We start from the raw sequence: 17,584 nt of genomic DNA on the forward strand, positions 1-17,584 counted from the left end.
ATGTCACTGTGCGCCGGCCAGGACGTTCATGACATCACCGCTGTGGGGTTACTATGACAACCGGTTCTTCTGCTCGGCCCCCGTCTCTCTCCTAAATGGCCCAAATGAGAGAAATCGTTCATGGGGCTTCATAACTTTTTCTTTTTTCCCTGTATTTCTGAGCCACAACTCATGGTTGGTTTGAAGTTTATTAGCAGATATGAAAATGAATAGAGTAAGTCTCTCGTCATCCGTGTTATTTGTGTGATTCTTGCTTTTCCCGGCCGGGTAGAGCTGACTCTAAGCTGCTGTTCTTTTCTGAATGGGAATGAGCCCTGGGTGCAGCCCCTGGGCAGGGAAGAATCATTTTCTTGGCTTCCTTGAATGGACTGCGAAGGTGGAACTCAGAGAACGAAGTAGAGCAAAGCTTAGTTCTGCATTGTGGTTTTTTAATAAAATCTGAGAGCTAATGCGCACCAGCGGTGCTCGGTTAAATATTGTATTTCAACTCCACCAATCATGTGCATTCATTCAGTTTGGAGTCCGGGGTCTTTTTGGACTCTACCTCTGGATTTTTATGCCCTTACCTGTCTCGGTGCTCTCCCCACCCCCCCTATGCTCGGGATACCTTTGCTGTATCCCCCCCGGGGCTGCAGAGATGCCATCTCCTTTCTATTCTCTATCAACAAGCAGGGCTAAATTAACTATGACAAGCGTGCACGGTGGCTCCCGTTCACCTGCTGCCTTATGAGCCCCTCAGTCTTACTTTCTCCAAGCTCTCGCCTGGATGTGTCACCCACTCTCTCTCAAATTTTCTATATATTTTTTTTTTCTATTGTCTTATTGCGATTCCTGTTCTGATTTCCTTCCTCGCCGGCTACTCAACAGCACTTTTAAGTGCTACCAAAAAAACAAAACCTAGGGCAGGGAAAGGCCCAGCAAGAAGCCAATCATTGGTGGCTTCAAGTCCTGAAATGAATCACAAATACCCAAAAGGTGAGGGCCCAAACCATGATATGGCTGCACGACTAAGAATGTAGAGTAGGCAGAAGTGAATGGCATTGGACTATTTGTTACTATCTCAAGGCGGTGTATGTGCTATTGTAAAACGAGCTTCTCCATCTCCAGTATTAATGACTTCTATGTTCTATTAAATGAGTTCTAATGGTACGTGTTGTCCCCCTGACATATATTTTTCTGCATGTACACAGCATGACACATATACAATAGTCCATGTTTGACAATCAGTGTTGAAATGTCTCTTAACGGTGAGGGGTACAATTCACTTTATATAGGAAAGCAACCGCCAGGAATAATCTCCCTTGATTTGAGAGTTTCCATCCTTGTCCATTTAAATGTGGTCTTCCAGTAAGCCAATCTTGTCGTGTGAAATGAGTGTATGTTTAGAAAAGATGGAATTTGAGAAGCAATCCGTTAAACTTTTAACTAGGTTCCAATCATGTGGGTATCCTAGAAGACCACTTAAAGCTTTCTCTCGAGCACGTTTTTCGGATAGAGAACAATTATGACAAGATAAAGCTAAATCAAATTTTGAAGAAACATGAGTATTAAAGTATTCCAACATGGCTGAGAAAATTAAGAAGATAGTAAAGAAGCATTGGCATATTTGCTATCAGGTCTTCCACATCTGCTGGAGATAGAGAAATACTGAGGAACTGCAGGTGGCACACGTGATTATGTAGCAGCGTCCAGTAAAACTTTTTCTGTCTCCATCTGCTGGCAGGGATGCATAACCCAGGAGCCTGGACTGATCTGGGTACGTACAGGGAAGTTAATTTTATTTAGCAGCAGAAGGTAAACCAGCTTTAAAATGGTACAAATATCTATTTTCTTTCTTTGTTTTGCTTTAGTTTGTTACCGTTTTATAGCGCAAATCACTGTCATGGAAGATAAACAGAACTTATAAACGTTATCTCTAAGTATATCTAAGATGGATACCGGTCCTGTTCAATATCTTTGTGAGCAACATTGTGGAAGGGGTAGAAGGTAAAGTTTGTCTTTTTGCGCATGATACTATGATCTGCAACAGAAAGGGCACACCAGAAGGAGTAGAGAGAATGAGGCGTGATGTAAGAAAGCTTGAATGGTGGTTGAAGATATGGCAACTGGGATTCAATGCCAAGAAGTACAGAGTCATGTATCTGGGGTGTGGTAATCCAAAAGAGCTGTATGTGATGGGGGGTGAAGAACTGCTGTGCACGGATCAAGAGAGGGACCTTGGGGTGATGGTGTCTAGCGATCTGAAGATGGCGAAGCAATGTGACAAGGCGATAGCTAAAGCCAGAAGAATGCTGGGCTGCACAGAGAGAGGAATAACCAGTAAGAAAAAGGAAGTGATGGTTTTTTTCTATACCGTTGCATCAGTGAGAACCTTCACAACGGTTTACAATCATTTAACTAGGAAAGTACAATAATGAAGTAGCAAAAGGTTAATAAGTTATCCCCCTTGTACAGGTCCTTGGTGAGGACTCACCTGGAGTACTGTGCTCAGTGCTGGAGACCGTATCTCAAAAGCGACGGAGACAGGATGGAGGCGGTCCAGAGAGGGCAACAAAAAAATGGTGGTGGGGGAGGGGGAGGTCTCCATCAAATGATTTATGAGGAGAGGTTGAAGGACCTAAATATGTACACCCTGGAGGAGAGGAGGTGCAGGGGAGATAGGATAGAGACCTTTAGATACCAGAAATGTTTTAATGATGCACAATCGACAAACCTTTCCCATTGGAAAGAAATCAGTAGGACTAGGGGTCATATAATGAAGCTCCAGGGAGGACGACTCAGAACCAATGACAGACAATATTTCTTCACGGAGAGGGTGGTGGATGCCTGGAACGCCCTTCTGGAGGAGGTGGTGAAGACAAAAACGGTGAAAGATTTCAAAGGGGCATGGGATAAACACTGTGGATCCCTAAAGGCCAGAGGATGGGAATGAAGAAATTGGTGCATGGGGGTAACTTGCTGGTCTGGTGGTTACTGCCCTTAACCTTCATACTGTTGATGCAAATCCATTATTGCGCTCTGCTTTTACGGCAGGAGGAAAAGTGGAATTAGATTCAGACAACAACCAACCAGGACATTGGATTTTATAATCCGGGAAAACAAATAAGCATGGAGGTAACCTGCTGGTGTGGCGGTTACTACCCTTAACCAACATGCTTGATACTTTGGATGCAACTCCAACATTGCTGTCTGCTTCAACAGTAAGAGTAACAGGAAAATGGACTCAGACAGCAACCAACAAGGGTTCTGATTTTGATGGTTTGGGAAACTAAGTAAGGGGGTGACTAGTACGGCACAGCAGATGCTACCCTAAGCTTGCTGGGCAGACTGAATGGACCATTTCTGTTAGCTTCGTGGACCCTTGGGCCGATCAGAACCGAAGGATGGTTCGCAGCAGTGGTCCCGACCAGGAGGCGGCAGGGACAGGCTCGAGGATGGCTGGAGGAAGGAACCCCGGGAGGCCCTATGCGACCAAGGGCTCAGCAGAGTGACGAAGAGAGGATGAGACTGACCTGGCGGTGGAAGGTCTTCGCCCTGGAAGCCGGTACTCCCCCGAGAGGAGCTCGTAAGAGTCCGGCCGCTGGGACTTATTTATTTTATTTATTTATTTTATTTAAGTTTTTTTATATACCAACATTCAAGACGGTGGTCCCATCATGCTGGTTCACAAGAAACAGGGGTGAAATTATAATAAACTTTACCATTTAAACAATAGTGCAGAAAAGCAGTTACATATAACAAGGAAAACAATAACTTGGAATGAGAAGGGAAATGAAGATTAGATAGTTATATAAATGTATAAATAACATTGTGAGAGGTGGCTATTAACGCTAATACTAGCGGAGCTTGTTGCATGAAGGGAGTTAGATGGGGTTGGAGTTAGGAAAGGCCTGCGTGAACAGCCACGTTTTGAGTCTTTTCTTGAATGTTGAGATGTTGGGTTCCATTCTAAGATCCGGGGGAATGGAGTTCCATAATGTTGGACCGGCTGTGGAGAATGCCCGATCTCTAAGCGTGATGTGTCTGGTAGTCTTGGCTGGAGGTACTTGAAGTGATCCTTTGTAAGCATCTCTTGTCGGTCTTGTGGAATGGTGTAATCGGAGGGGAATATGGAGATCGATTGGGGCTAATTGATGGATGTTTTTGAAAATGGTGAGAATGGCCTTGTAGATTATTCTGAAGTGGATGGGCAGCCAATGGAGGTCCATCAAGATAGGTGTTATGTGTTCTCTTCTCCTGGTGTTGGTGAGTATACGGGCGGAGGCATTTTGTACCATTTGTAATGGTTTGGTGTGTGATGAAGGGAGACCAAGCATGATGGTGTTACAATAGTCCAGCTTTGCGAAAATGATTGATTGTAGGATCGTTCTGAAGTCATGTGTGTGGAAGAGAGGTCGTATTCTTTTCAGCACTTGGAGCTTGTAAAAGCAGTCTCTGGTAGTTTTGTTGATGTTAGCTTTCAGGTTTAGGTGATTGTCAATTTGAACTCCTAGATCTCTCACTAGTGTAGTGCTTGGTACGGTAGGATGAGTGTATGTGATGGAGCTGTTTTCTGGAGTGATGAGTAGAAGTTCCGTTTTTGATGAATTTAGTATCAGGTTGAGACTTGTAAGAAGTTGTTTGATATTTTGGACTTAGGACTTAGGAGATTCACCCTGGAAGCCGGTGTCCCCCCAGGAGGAGCCCGTAGGAACCCGGCCGCTGGGACTTAGGTGGGTCCTCGGAGGCGGAGTCTTGAAGTCCACAGGTCAAGAGCCGGAGGGTCGTCGCTCACCAGGTCAAGTCGTGTACCAGAGAATCACCACTTGCCGATCTGGGGTCAGGAACCAGGGAATCACTGAAAGCCAATCCGAGTCAGGAACCAGAGAGTCGTTGAAAGCCAAACCGAGTCAGGAACCAGAGAGTCGTTGAAAGCCAAACCGAGTCAGGAACCAGAGAGTCGTTGAAAGCCAAACCGAGTCAGGAACCAGAGAGTCGTTGAAAGCCAAACCGAGTCAGGAACCAGAGAGTCGTTGAAAGCCAAACCGAGTCAGGAACCAGAGAGTCGTTGAAAGCCAAACCGAGTCAGGAACCAGAGAGTCGTCGAAAGCCGAACAGAGTCAGGAACCAGCGAAACCTGAAGACGAAGCAGAACACCGCAACTGGAAGCAGGGGATCCCTGGGAACCTCATTGCAAGGCAGGGAGATCCGGGACTGCAGGGCTTAAGTAGCCCTGCAGCGTCTGAGGTCATTCCAGGGGAGGATCCGGGCTTTCCCGCGCTGGTCCCTTTAAATAGCCGGCAGAGACGCGCGTGCGTCAAGGGGGCGGAGCCAGCCGCGGAGGAACGCTGGCAAGGTGGGGGAAGCCGGAGCGTGGCGTCCGAGGGCCCTGCAGGCCCGAACGAGGTGGGCACGCGACGGAGACGCCGCGCCCGAGGTCCCTGCAGGCCCGGAAGAGGAGAGACCGAGGCGGAGTCGCGGCGGGGTGAGCGCCGATCCCGGGGCCGTCCCGGGATCGCAACAATTTGGACATTTTCTACCGACATTTTATGTTTCTATATCCTACTTTGCACTTAGTATTTATGTAATGCCAATCTAAATAACCCAGCTGAAAAATAATTAAGCCAATATTCTCAGCGTTATCTAGTCCAGGGCACAGTCCTACAGAAGTCAAGAAACTGTCATGCCATGACTGAAACTCCCCATGCAGAGAAATGAAAGATAGAACCCAAAAGAGCTCACAGAATAGAGCAAAGAAGTTCTTAGCTTTAATTATTTCACGGGATCATTAACACAACAGTTGCTTCCATGTTACAGAGCAGACTATATTGAGTAAGAACTCAGTTTTAGCTTGCAGGTTCACTGCAGCCAACGTTCTGTAAGCAAACTGTCTTGACAGAGCTCTGGGGTAATCTGTAGTGAGAAGCCCTAGGACAGTGATAGTGAACTCCAGTAAGGCCAGGTTTTCAGGATATCCACAATGAATATGCATGCAATGCTTCCATAGTTTGCAAATCTAAGAACATAAGAACATGCCATACTGGGTCAGACCAAGGGTCCATCAAGCCCAGCATCCTGTTTCCAACCCAGCATCCTATTGCCATAAGAACTGGGCAAGTACCAAAAAACTAAGTCTATTCCATGTTACCGTTGCTAGTAATAGCGGTGGCTATTTTCTAAGTCAATTAATAGCAGGTAATGGACTTCTCTCTCATGCATATTCATTGTGGATATCCTGAAAACCTGGCCTGTTTGTGGCACTCGAGGACTGGAGTTTGCCATCATTGCCCTAGGATAATGTCCTTAGCTAATGCTCTTTTGGATAATGGCTGCCACCTGGATAATTCAGAGTCCTTTTTTTCTGATTCAAACCTCATTTAATATTCAGTTCCATAGACTCCAACGTTGATCCGGATTAGATGTTGCCACCTCCTACAGACACAGGATTGGTAGGATGCAAATGATGTTGTCTGAGTCCCAATGCATAGGAATATTCCCTTGTGGGTTAATGAAGTTCAGAGAGTCCGTTAGCAAAACAGATGCTAGAACAATATTCACTTCATAGCTGGTCTCATGGCTGAATACAAAGTTTTAATAAAAGACCTGTTTCACATTTCCTGTCCAAGGAATTCTTTTCTCACATTGTGAGTTGCCGACAAATCTAATATGAAGAACAATCCTAGCTTCTTCTTTTCTGCATGACTCAGTCTCATATGAAGTTGGCAAAATAATCATGTGGCTATGACTCCATGTTTGTATTGCTTAAGCCTGTGCTTTTAGTTCAATCTGTGTGCATAGCAGTAGGCCCGAAATTCAATAATGCATATCCTTATTTAGGGTCACTGGCATCTCTCCTACAACTTCCTTTTCACTGCAATTTTATCTGTCTGATTAGATTTCTGTCTAACTCTTCCACTGGTGATGGAGATCTGTAGATCACTCCAATTATAGACAGAAGTGCAATCCCCTCTTTCCAAGATGCTTCTGCCTTTCCCCTTACCCCTTGCATTTCAGTTACTTTGTTTTCTACACAAAGTGCTACTCCAATTCTGTCTTTTTCCTTTCTGAATAGATTATAGCCTTGTAAGGCAATCTCCCAGTCATTGGACTCATTGAACCTTGTTTCTGAGATGGCAACGATATCTAGATCTACCTCAGATGTCAGGGTTAGCAAGTCTGGAATTTTATTATGTATAGTATAAGCATTTATGCTAATAAAGGTGAATTTTAAAAGCCCAACGCATGTCAAAAACAGGAGAAATGCGATTGTCAGACTGGCACACATGCCGAGAGGATTTTAAAAGGCCCCTGTGTAGGGGTGTATCTTCTGCTATGCGCACAAATGAAAAGTTCTGAAAAAGGACATGGGCATTCCTGGATTTCAACATCAAATTTGTTGGGAAGGAAGGGGAGAAGGAAGGCTATTAATCTAGGGGGGTTTGGAAGTCTATCCCTTACCTGGGTGAACTTGGAAAAGTGGAAATGGTACACAGTAGAAGCGGCATTTGCGTGCAAAGGTGTGCACCCACTTAAAATTCTGCGCATGCGGTCAGTCTATTTTATAACACTCGTGCATATACGCGCTTATGTTATAAAATGGCCTCATCCCAGGTCATGGGCTGATGAACGTGCACACATGCGCGCCTATGCGCCTGTTTAAAGGTTTCCATCAAAGCCTTCCAGATAGTTCTCCTGCCTTTCTGAATGGTGTCAGAGCTGCATTAGTACAAAGTCGAGAATTTTTTACCTGCAGACTTTGCACCAATTCTCAGCATGAAAGCATGCTTTAAAAAATATTCTGGGAATGCTCCCACGCTCATTTACGCCTACTAATTAGTGTGGATAGTTATTCAGAGAAAAAATACTTCCACACTTTGGAAAGTCTGTGCTGCGTGTCACCCATTCCCAAACCTTCCCTATGTGGGAGGCCGTAATAATGGAGACCAGAGAGTAGAGCAATCTAAGCCCCTATTTTGCAGTGTGGATTTAAGGTGGCCATTATAGGAGTCAGGATGTTTCCGTGCCTTCTCCTACCTTTGTGGTGTTTTCTTATGAGAAAGGACCCTTCGGCATCATGGAAGGGAGACCTGGGACTAGAAAAGGAGAAAAGGTGCCTTTTCTCATCATTAAGGATGTCATTTCTTTGCTCTTTTCTCATCATTAAGGATGTCATTTCTTTGCTCTTTTTGGTTGGAATGAAACTTTCTATCTACCCTTCCCTCTCAGTTTTGGTTTGTATTTTGAAACTGGTTTTATTTTTCCCATCTGCCTGAGTTCCCCAATGAACCAGGGACTCAATGTGTAACCTCACAGAAGGAGCTTAGAAGTCTACCATCCTGAGATATTCTAGGACCCTTGGAAGATCATTAAGAAATGATTTCCATTTATTCCTTGAACAATGAGAAGTTGGACTTCAGGGAATATCCGTGTCACCCATCCGGTATTGACCACTGTGATATCATCTGAATATTGAAGAGCGGATAGGAAGGTACTCACCAGGTACCAGCAAGGGGAATGGGTAAGAAGCAAATTCTGAAAAATCAGGACAAAGGTATGAGACAGAAGATTTTAATTTAGTACACTTAAACTGGGTTTGAGATTCCTGTCCACAACGTTGGGAGGGAACTGTCAAACTACCCTTGCCCTTAGACAGAATCAAGATTAAGAGAATAAATTAACTCCAAATATAGAATCACAAGTTTGTTGGAAATTATTTTATTTATTTATTTTGCTATACCGGCTTCCATGACAGGAATCATATCAAACCGGTTTACATTTAACAATGTGTGTAAGGTACAGAGAACTCAAACCACAATAACAAGACCATGGTTAAGAGTGTGAAATAGTTACAATAAAACAGGGAAGTAATAACTTGGATCTGGAAAAGAAAAAGGGGGGAGATAACTGAGCAGTAAAATATTTACAGTGTAGCAAAATCATTTCCAATGTAATATTTACAGGGTAGCAGAATCGATTTCAATATAGTATAACTGTATAGCGAGTGACATTGATCACACAGTAATGGAGATGATGGAGAAGTTAGTGGTTTCTTGTTTAAATCCATTTTTTTGATGAAGTGATTGTGATGTTGGGTGAGGATTTCAATCAAGGCTTGGAAAGGCTTTTTTAAAAAGCCAAGTTTTCAGCCTTTTCCTGAATGTTAGTAGGCAGGGTTCCTGTCTCAGATCAGCTGGGATGGAGTTCCATAAAGGTGGACCTGCTGTTGAGAACGCTCTGACACTGAGTGATTTGTATTGATAGGTTTTGGCGTGTGGTACCTGAAGCGATTCTTTGTAAGATTCCCTGATGGGTCTGGTGGATGTGTGTTTTTTGAAGGGAATTTGTAAGTTGAGCTGTGTATATTGATGGATGACCTTGTATATAGTGGTGATGGATTTGTACATGATTCTGAAGTGGATCGGTAACCAGTGAAGGTCTTTGAGGATAGGGGAGATGTGGTCGATTCTCCTAGAATTTGTAAGGAGTCTGGCTGCTGTGTTGTGTACCATTTGTAGAGGTTTGGTATGTGAAGCTGGGAGGCCCAGTAGTAGTGAGTTACAATAATCTAGCTTGGAGAAGATTATTGCTTGAAGAATTGTTCTGAAGTCCTGAGTATGGAAGAGCGGCCTTATTCTTTTAAGGATATGTAATTTATGAAAGCAATCTTTGGTGGTTTGGTTGATGAATGATTTAAGGTTGAGACGGTTGTCTAAGATGGCTCCTAGATCTCTCACATGAGAGGTTTGAAGGAGGGCTGGTGGCTTTGAGGATGTATTATTGTTTTCCGGGGATATAAGCATGTATTCCGTTTTTGCAGCATTGAGTATTAGGTTTAGGCTGGTGAGAAGGTGTTTGATTTCTATTAGGCAACTATCCCAGTATTCTAATGTTTTCGTAATGGATTCTTTTACAGGGATCACGATCTGAACATCGTCTGCAAATAGGAAGTGTTTCAGGTTTAGTTTCGTGAGCAATTGGCAGAGTGAGAGCAGGTAGACATTAAAAAGTGTGGGTGAAAGAGAGGAACCCTGCGGAACCCCTAGGGAGGATGGGAAGTAATGGGATTCTTTGTTATGAATTTTTACCTTGTATCCTCTGTTCTCCAGGAAAGTTTTAAACCAGGTCAGTGCTGAGCCTGTCACTCCTATGTTTGCCAGCTGTTTTAGCAGGAGGTGGTGGTTGACTGTATCGAAGGCAGCCGAAAGGTCAAGGTGGATTAATAAGAACATTTGACCTTTGTCGATGCCGGAGAGGAGGAAGTCCGTGAGGGAGAGAAGTAGCGTTTCGGTGCTTGCAGCTTTGCGAAAACCATATTGGTTTGGGGATAGAATGTTGTGATCCTCTAGGTAGTTCGATAGTTGGGTGTTCACTAATTTTTCCATAACTTTAGCTATAAAAGGGAGGTTGGAAATAGGGCGGAAATTGTTAGGATCACTGGCGTTTAGGTTCGGTTTTTTTAGGAGTGGTTTGATTGAGGCTGTTTTAAGGTCATCTGGGTAGATACCCTGGGACAGGGAACAATTTATGATGTCGGCTAGGGTTTCGATATAATATCAGGTATTAGAAGAAGCATTTTAATTAGAAATTAGAAATTTTAATTAGAAATTTTAAAATTTCTAATTTAAAATTTCTAATTTCTATGGCACTCTTGATTCCGAGGAAGAAGATGTCTCTATCAACTTTACGTTTGGTTCACTCGGAAGTTGTGCTGGAGGTTTACAGCACTGTGTTGATTCTGGGGATGAGGATATCTCCTTCCATCAGTCTGTTCTTTTTGCTGTTATTGCCATCATCTCTCTTCCAGCATCCTGCAGAAGAGCTTTTCAGAAGTGGACTTTGGACAAGTTTCTACATCACCACTTGCACTGAAACCTCAGTGACGTCCACTGCAGCCCTCTCATTGCTGCTGACTTCATTATACATTCTGCTAGATTCTTTCAATCTCAACATTCATCTGTCATCATGAATACACGAACTTGATCTCAAGAAATTAGAGACCCTGCATATTTGTACAGAGGCTGAGTTTTGATTGCCTGAAAGGGCTTCGGCCCAGAAATCATCTTTGGGAGCCTCAGACCTATTGGATAAGAGATGCTTCATCAGTTCCACCTCGCGCATCTTTGGTACTTAACCTGGTACCCGAAGAGGAGACTGCCCTTTGAAAGGGGTACTGTTGCGTTCGTGCCTGTTCTCGCCCTTGCTCCACCCTCTCTACCTTTGTGGTGACTCCCTTCAGCTCTGATGGACAGATGCTGCCGCGGCTTTTCCTCGCCGCTTCTCCCCGGAATCCCTGGGCTGGCCTGACACTGCGGATCCACCATGTTCTTGATGATGTAAGGGCGCGCGCTCCAGAGTTTGTACCAGCAAGGGCGTGAACCTCGGGGTCATCCCCCCGTAGTGACGTCATTGCTTCTAATTTAAAAGGTCTTCGTTTGCTACTACGAATCAAGTTAGGAGGAAATTTCTCTGCTGCTCTGCCTCCACAAACTTACCAAGGGGTACCCGCTCCTCGGGGGTCCCGCTCTCTCTTCTTGATTTCGGACCACTAAGACAGGATCCGGTACTCGCTCCTCGAGGGCCTACGTCCATGAATGCTCAGAAGACTCCTTACTGCCTGGAAGAGCTCGCAGACGTGAACACTGTGAGTTCTATTACAGATAGGAATCGGTACTCGCTCCACAAGGGCCTATGTTCCTAATCTCTGAAGACTCCCTTCTGTCTAAGACGTTATCGCAGGTACGGAGATCGTGAGTTACTATTGCTCCACGAGGGCCCATGTTCCTATAATCCTTCCCAGACTCTCTTCTATCTCAGAAGCTATCACATACCTATATCTGGTACATTACTATTACAGATTGCAGATAGGAACCGGTACTCGCTCCACGAGGGCCTATGTTCTTACAACTCTCCAAAGACTTTCTTCTATTCCAGAAGCCATATCATACACAGATATTGTGAGTTCTTATTCCAGACTGCATATAGGAACCAGTACTCGCCTACGGCTCCTGTTCCTGAATATACTGAAGACTCTGTTGCATAGAAGCCATTACAGATATCTACAATTGTGAGTGTATCATCTACGACTGGTTATGTATCCAGCATACCCTGTCTACTCACTACCTATAGTCTCTCTCTACAGCTCAGCAACCCAGAGATCGCAGTTCCAGTATCTGAGGGACTTCAGCCCTGCCGGGCACATCAACTCACTACTGCCACCTCTGGTGGTTCTACTTCCTGTCTAATAAAGAACTATCTGTGTTTGTCTCCATACTCCAGCCTAGTCGGTGGTCTCTCTCAGGATATCCTCCTGGGAGAGCCGTCATCTGCCATCAGCACAAGGATTCACCAATTTCCACTAAGTGTTTATTCCTTACACTACTAGAGCAGTATCATACAGACTGCCATACCATGGGAGCCAACCCACAACAGATCGACCTCGCCTACACAGTATAACAAATTGCTATCTCCTCCTCTCTGGAGGAGGTGATCCATAACAGATTGCTAACTCCTTAGCAGATATGCAACAGATTGCTAACTCCTCCCCTCGGAGGAGCTGGTTGATAAGTCTCCTGGAAGTTCAAAGCAGACTGAGGACCGGATTGCCCCCTGCAAGGTGCTATGAGTCACTTGCCCCAAATCTTAATAAAGCAAAACTGTTTTGTTTTGTGTTTTAATTATTTTTTGGTTAAACTCACAGCAATTTAATGCTGCAATATCAATATCTAGGAAAAGAGAGAGATTATAGTGATAGCTCTATACAGTCAACAGAAAAATATAACCAAGAAGCCCTCTAAAATAAGGATAAATTAAACTTTTTTCTTAGCTCTTCTCAGGAAGCTGTAGTTAGATCTCAAGTTAGTTTTATGATACCATATTTGAGAAGACTTTCAATCTCAGATTTAATTGCTGTAATAGCTTGTCTACTAAGGCTATACTGGGCCCTCTTTGGGCTATTTTCTGGCACCTTTGGTAATAACTGAACATACTTGACAGATTTAACCTTCCCAAAAGGTTCCTCTGGGTTAGCCCATATGGTGTCATGGCCTGAGATGGGGAACTGGCTTGTAAAAACATCCTGCTTTACTTGTGCATGATATCTGTATATTCTTGTTAAACACTGCAAAACCAATGTGTCAGGGGCTTCTGGTGCAAAGTCTATTTTAACCTGAAAAGCCTGCAGTAAGTCTTGGTCTAAGTTTTCGTGGCATGCAGGAGCATACAATAGGGAAGAAACATGCAAATCAGTACCTAGTGTTAAATAACAGAGCTCCGTGAAGGTGTCTTTTGACTGTGGCCCTCAAAATTTTAACCCTGGAACTAAATATGTAATAATAGATTTTGTTGCTCCAGAGTCTACCAGAAAGGCAATAGGAACAATATTTACTTTGAGGGTAACGAAAGGCTCATTCAGGCTAGTGTGGACTCGTACCGCCCCTAGGAGTCAGTCTTGCTGACTCTTCTGTAATTCCTTAGTTGTTCAGTAGGATCCCAGTAAAGAGGGGGCCAATGCATCTTGTAGGAGGTGTACGCAGTCTCCCACCTCGATAGTTATCTTGTCCCTGTCTGCATTCTGCAACATAATGGCTAAATTTTCCACAAGTCCAGTGAGTAATTCCTTGCCTACAATTAGGTCTAGAATAGGGATAATCATTAGATGCAGGTCCAAAATGATGCACTCTACCCCGCCCCCTAACATTATCTGATGGAGCCTACATCTATAGCAAGTAAGAGATCGTATATTCTTCATTGCAGGCCCAAAACTTTGGAATTCTCTACCTGAAATATTACATTTGATATCAGAAAGAAAGAGATTTAAAAGAGAGCTAAAATCATGGCTATTCAAAAATGCATACATCCTAACCTAAATAATCAGAATGCGGAGAACAACAATAACAAGAGAGACAAAATAACCCAATTGAAATAGGAGTTATTAATTTAAGGAATGAATGTAAAAACCCCAAAGCAACACACTGGCTATTATGTGAAATAATACTGTATTATTATTATGTTTTGTACTTCTCGCGTTATATTTAGTTAACATGTAATAGAACATTTCAATTGATGTCTGTGGATGAATACTACCTCTGTTACCCATCTTTATGTGATACATAGCTATGAATGTTACTTTTGTGAAACATTGTGATCTTTAGATGGAATGACGGTATATTAAATATCTCAATAAATAGATAAATAACTGCAAAGTGATGCACTTAGGAAAGAGTAAACCAAATTATAGCTATTAATGCAAGGTTCCAGATTAGGAGTCACCACTCAGGAAATGGATGTAAGCGTCATCAATGGAAATACGTTTGGACTTCCAGTCATACATGGCAACTGAGAAGTCACATACAGGAGAGCTCTGAGCGGGCTTACTTAATTTTGATAATTAAGCACCCCAAACTGTTTTTATCTAATCTTGGGAGCTTTTTCTTGTTCTCTGCTTACTTCTTGTGGCTTCAGTTTGGGAATGACGGTAAAATCTGTATGTGCAGCAAAAGAAAAATCGAAGACCACTGAGGGCAATATGGCGGCTGACCTAGAACAAAAACCTCACTGGCCTTAAAGAAGATTTGGTTCAGGAGATTTCTAAGTTGGCAAACTTAGAAGATCATCTAAGTTATAATAATTTTTGGATGAATTCAAAGATAGTATGGAGAAACATATTGAAGCTTTATTGGATCTGAAATATCGAGTGGCTGTGCAAGAAATATCTGCTGATCAGCTGCAGATGCAGGTCACTGAACTGAAAAAAAGACAATCTTGTGCTGTATGAACGGCTTGAAGACCAAGAGAATTGGGCTAGAAGGAACAATTTGCGGATCACTGGTCTTCAGAAAGAATCAAAGATATGAGGATCATGCTCACTTTGTTCAAGTCTGTCTCCCTAAACTCCTGGGCCTTTCGTCAGAAACTGAGCCAGTAAATGTGGCGAGAGTGCAAAGAATCGGCCTGGTAAGAGAAAATATGCAATGCTCTAGACCAGTCATTTTCAATTTTGCGAATAAACTTTGCGTTATGCAAACTTTCAAAAAACGGAAAGGGATACTGGAGCTTGAGGGACAAAAGCTTATTTTGTTTAATGACTTTTCCCAAAAACTCTCTGAAGCGAGCAGACAAACGTCACCTATATGTTCAGAGCTGCATTGAAGAGCTATCCGGTTTATATTTCTCTTTTTGGCCGTCACTAAGGTTTTTCATGGCTCAGAGATCATCTTGTTAAACGTGAAAGATCAATCTAAGAAATTTATGGACTCTCTGGAAATCTGAAAGAGAGGCGGAAGGGTGGAACTATAAAGGAGCATTTTGGCACCATTGTCTGCTGGTTAGTAGTTTGTGATGCAGTTTTTTTCTTTCTGCTTTGAATGAGTTGGGTATTAGTATGAATGCAGAGAGCATCCTGGAGTAAAAAATTGTTGCAGGTTTACTCTGTGACTTTTGTATCTGTGGGACAGTAAGAAGCCTTTTCTGGATATTTGTCAGCGGGTGGCCGACAACATTGTTTTGCATTGCAAGGTAGGGGGATATGGAATTTTTTTTTTTTTTTGTTCCAGTATTAAAAACTGCAGTGAATCTCTTGAGTAATGATATATAGCAGCTGAAAGTGCTTATCTATTGGCTGAGTGTGTTCCGTGCAGTATGCCCTGAAGGATTAGATCTTCAAGCAAGTCAGGGTTCTTAGCTTTTGCTTTAATTGGACTTTAAGTTTTGTCCCTTGGAAATCACTTTTCTTTTCCAACTCATACTAACTATTGATTCCTCCATTATGTTACTAATAACCTGTTATTTCTTCCAAGGTGCAATTTTTCCTTAGAAGATGTAAGGGCTGATTACGTGTTGCCCTTGCAGGGTGCATCTTCACAGCAGGAGGACTTCTGGAAGAAGAGGATACAGACCCTTGGAATATTTGTGTTTTTGTTGATCACCTGGTATGGATGTTGTGGGAATGTCAGTTTATGGATGTGTGGGAAGAAGGACTAATGTATACGAGAGCTCTCTGGGTGAACATAATGTATGGTTATAGGCATCTCCAGATGGTATGGGACGGAGCTTTAAAAGCAGGTCCTAATATTTCTATTCACATCTACATGACTTATGGGAGGTGTTTTAGGCTGAGAAACACTGCTCTTTTCTAGTTTTCAAGTTATACTGGGTAGTATACCTGATGACCTAGGAGTGGTTCCTACTTATGGCTCCTTTGAAAATTAGCTCTTTTGATGGAGTTCATTCCCCACTAAACTGTAAAACAAATATTGAATTTATTTTAAAAAGCTGCCTCTCAAATAGTGTTTTTTTAAGAGATAGAAACATAGAAATGACAGCAGAAGAAGACCAAACGGCCCATCCAGTCTGCCCAGCAAGCTATGCACTTTTTTTTTCCTCTTACTTGTTACGCTTGGCTCTTAGTACCTTTTAGTTCTATTTCCCTTCCACCCCACCATTAATGTAGAGAGCAGTGTTGGAACTGCATCTAATTGAATATGTAGCTTAGTTAAGGGTAGTAACCACCTCAATAAGCAAGCTACACCCATGCTATTGTTTACTCGACTATGTAATTCAGTCTTTGTTGGTTGTTGTCTATATATAGATCCTCTTTTCTACATTGCCCCTGCCGTTGAAGCAGAGAGCTATGCTGGCTATGCATTGAAAGTAAAGTATCAGACTTTCTCCCCTGCCGTTGAAGCAGAGAGCTATGCTAGATATGCATTGAAAGTAAAGTATCAGGCTTATTTGTTTTGGGGGTAGTAACCGCCATAACAAGCAAGCTACACCCCGCATTTTTGTGAATGCAAATCCTTTTTTTTTCCACATTTCCTCTTACTGTTGAAGCTTAGAGCAATGTTGGAGTCGCGTTAACCGTGTGTATGTATATTGAATAAGGGTATTATCTCCAGGTAGTAGCCTTCATTCCTATGAGCCACCCCCTCTTCATTCACGACCTCTAGACTTTATGGATCCACAGTGTTTATTCCACACCCCTTTGAATTCCTTCACAGTTCTGGTCTTCACCACTTCCTCCGGAAGGGCATTCCAGGATTCCACCACCCTCTCCGTGAAGAAATACTTCCTGACATCGATTCTGAGTCTTCCTCCCTGGAGCTTCAGCTCGTGACCCCTGGTTCTGCTGATTTTTTTCTGACTGAAAAGGTTTGTTGTTGTCTTTGGATCGTTAAAACCTTTCAAGTATCTGAAAGTTTGAATCATATCACCCCTGCTCCTCCTTTCTTCTAGGGCAGGGGTCAGGAACCTTTTTGGCTGAGAGAGCCATAAACGCCACATATTTTAAAATGTAATTCCATGAGAGCCATACAATATGTTTAAAACTAAATTTATTTATTTATTTAGCATTTTTATATACCGACTTTCCAATAACAGAGTTACTGATCAAATCTGTTTACATTTTAACAGTAACATTGACAAGTAAATGTCTTACAATGAACAGGTCGATATAACTTGGATAAGTATATAAGGGGTTAATAACATTTTAAAAGATACGTTGCCTAATGTAGGCATGAGTGAGGGATACAGTGCCTAATGTAGGTTAAATAAACAATTGGTAATTATAAGATTGGGATAATATAAGTAAATGTGTGCATTTTATGTAAGA

The sequence above is a fragment of the Rhinatrema bivittatum genome, chromosome 13 (genome assembly GCF_901001135.1).
Source record: "Rhinatrema bivittatum chromosome 13, aRhiBiv1.1, whole genome shotgun sequence".
Taxonomy (NCBI): Eukaryota; Metazoa; Chordata; class Amphibia; order Gymnophiona; family Rhinatrematidae; genus Rhinatrema; species Rhinatrema bivittatum.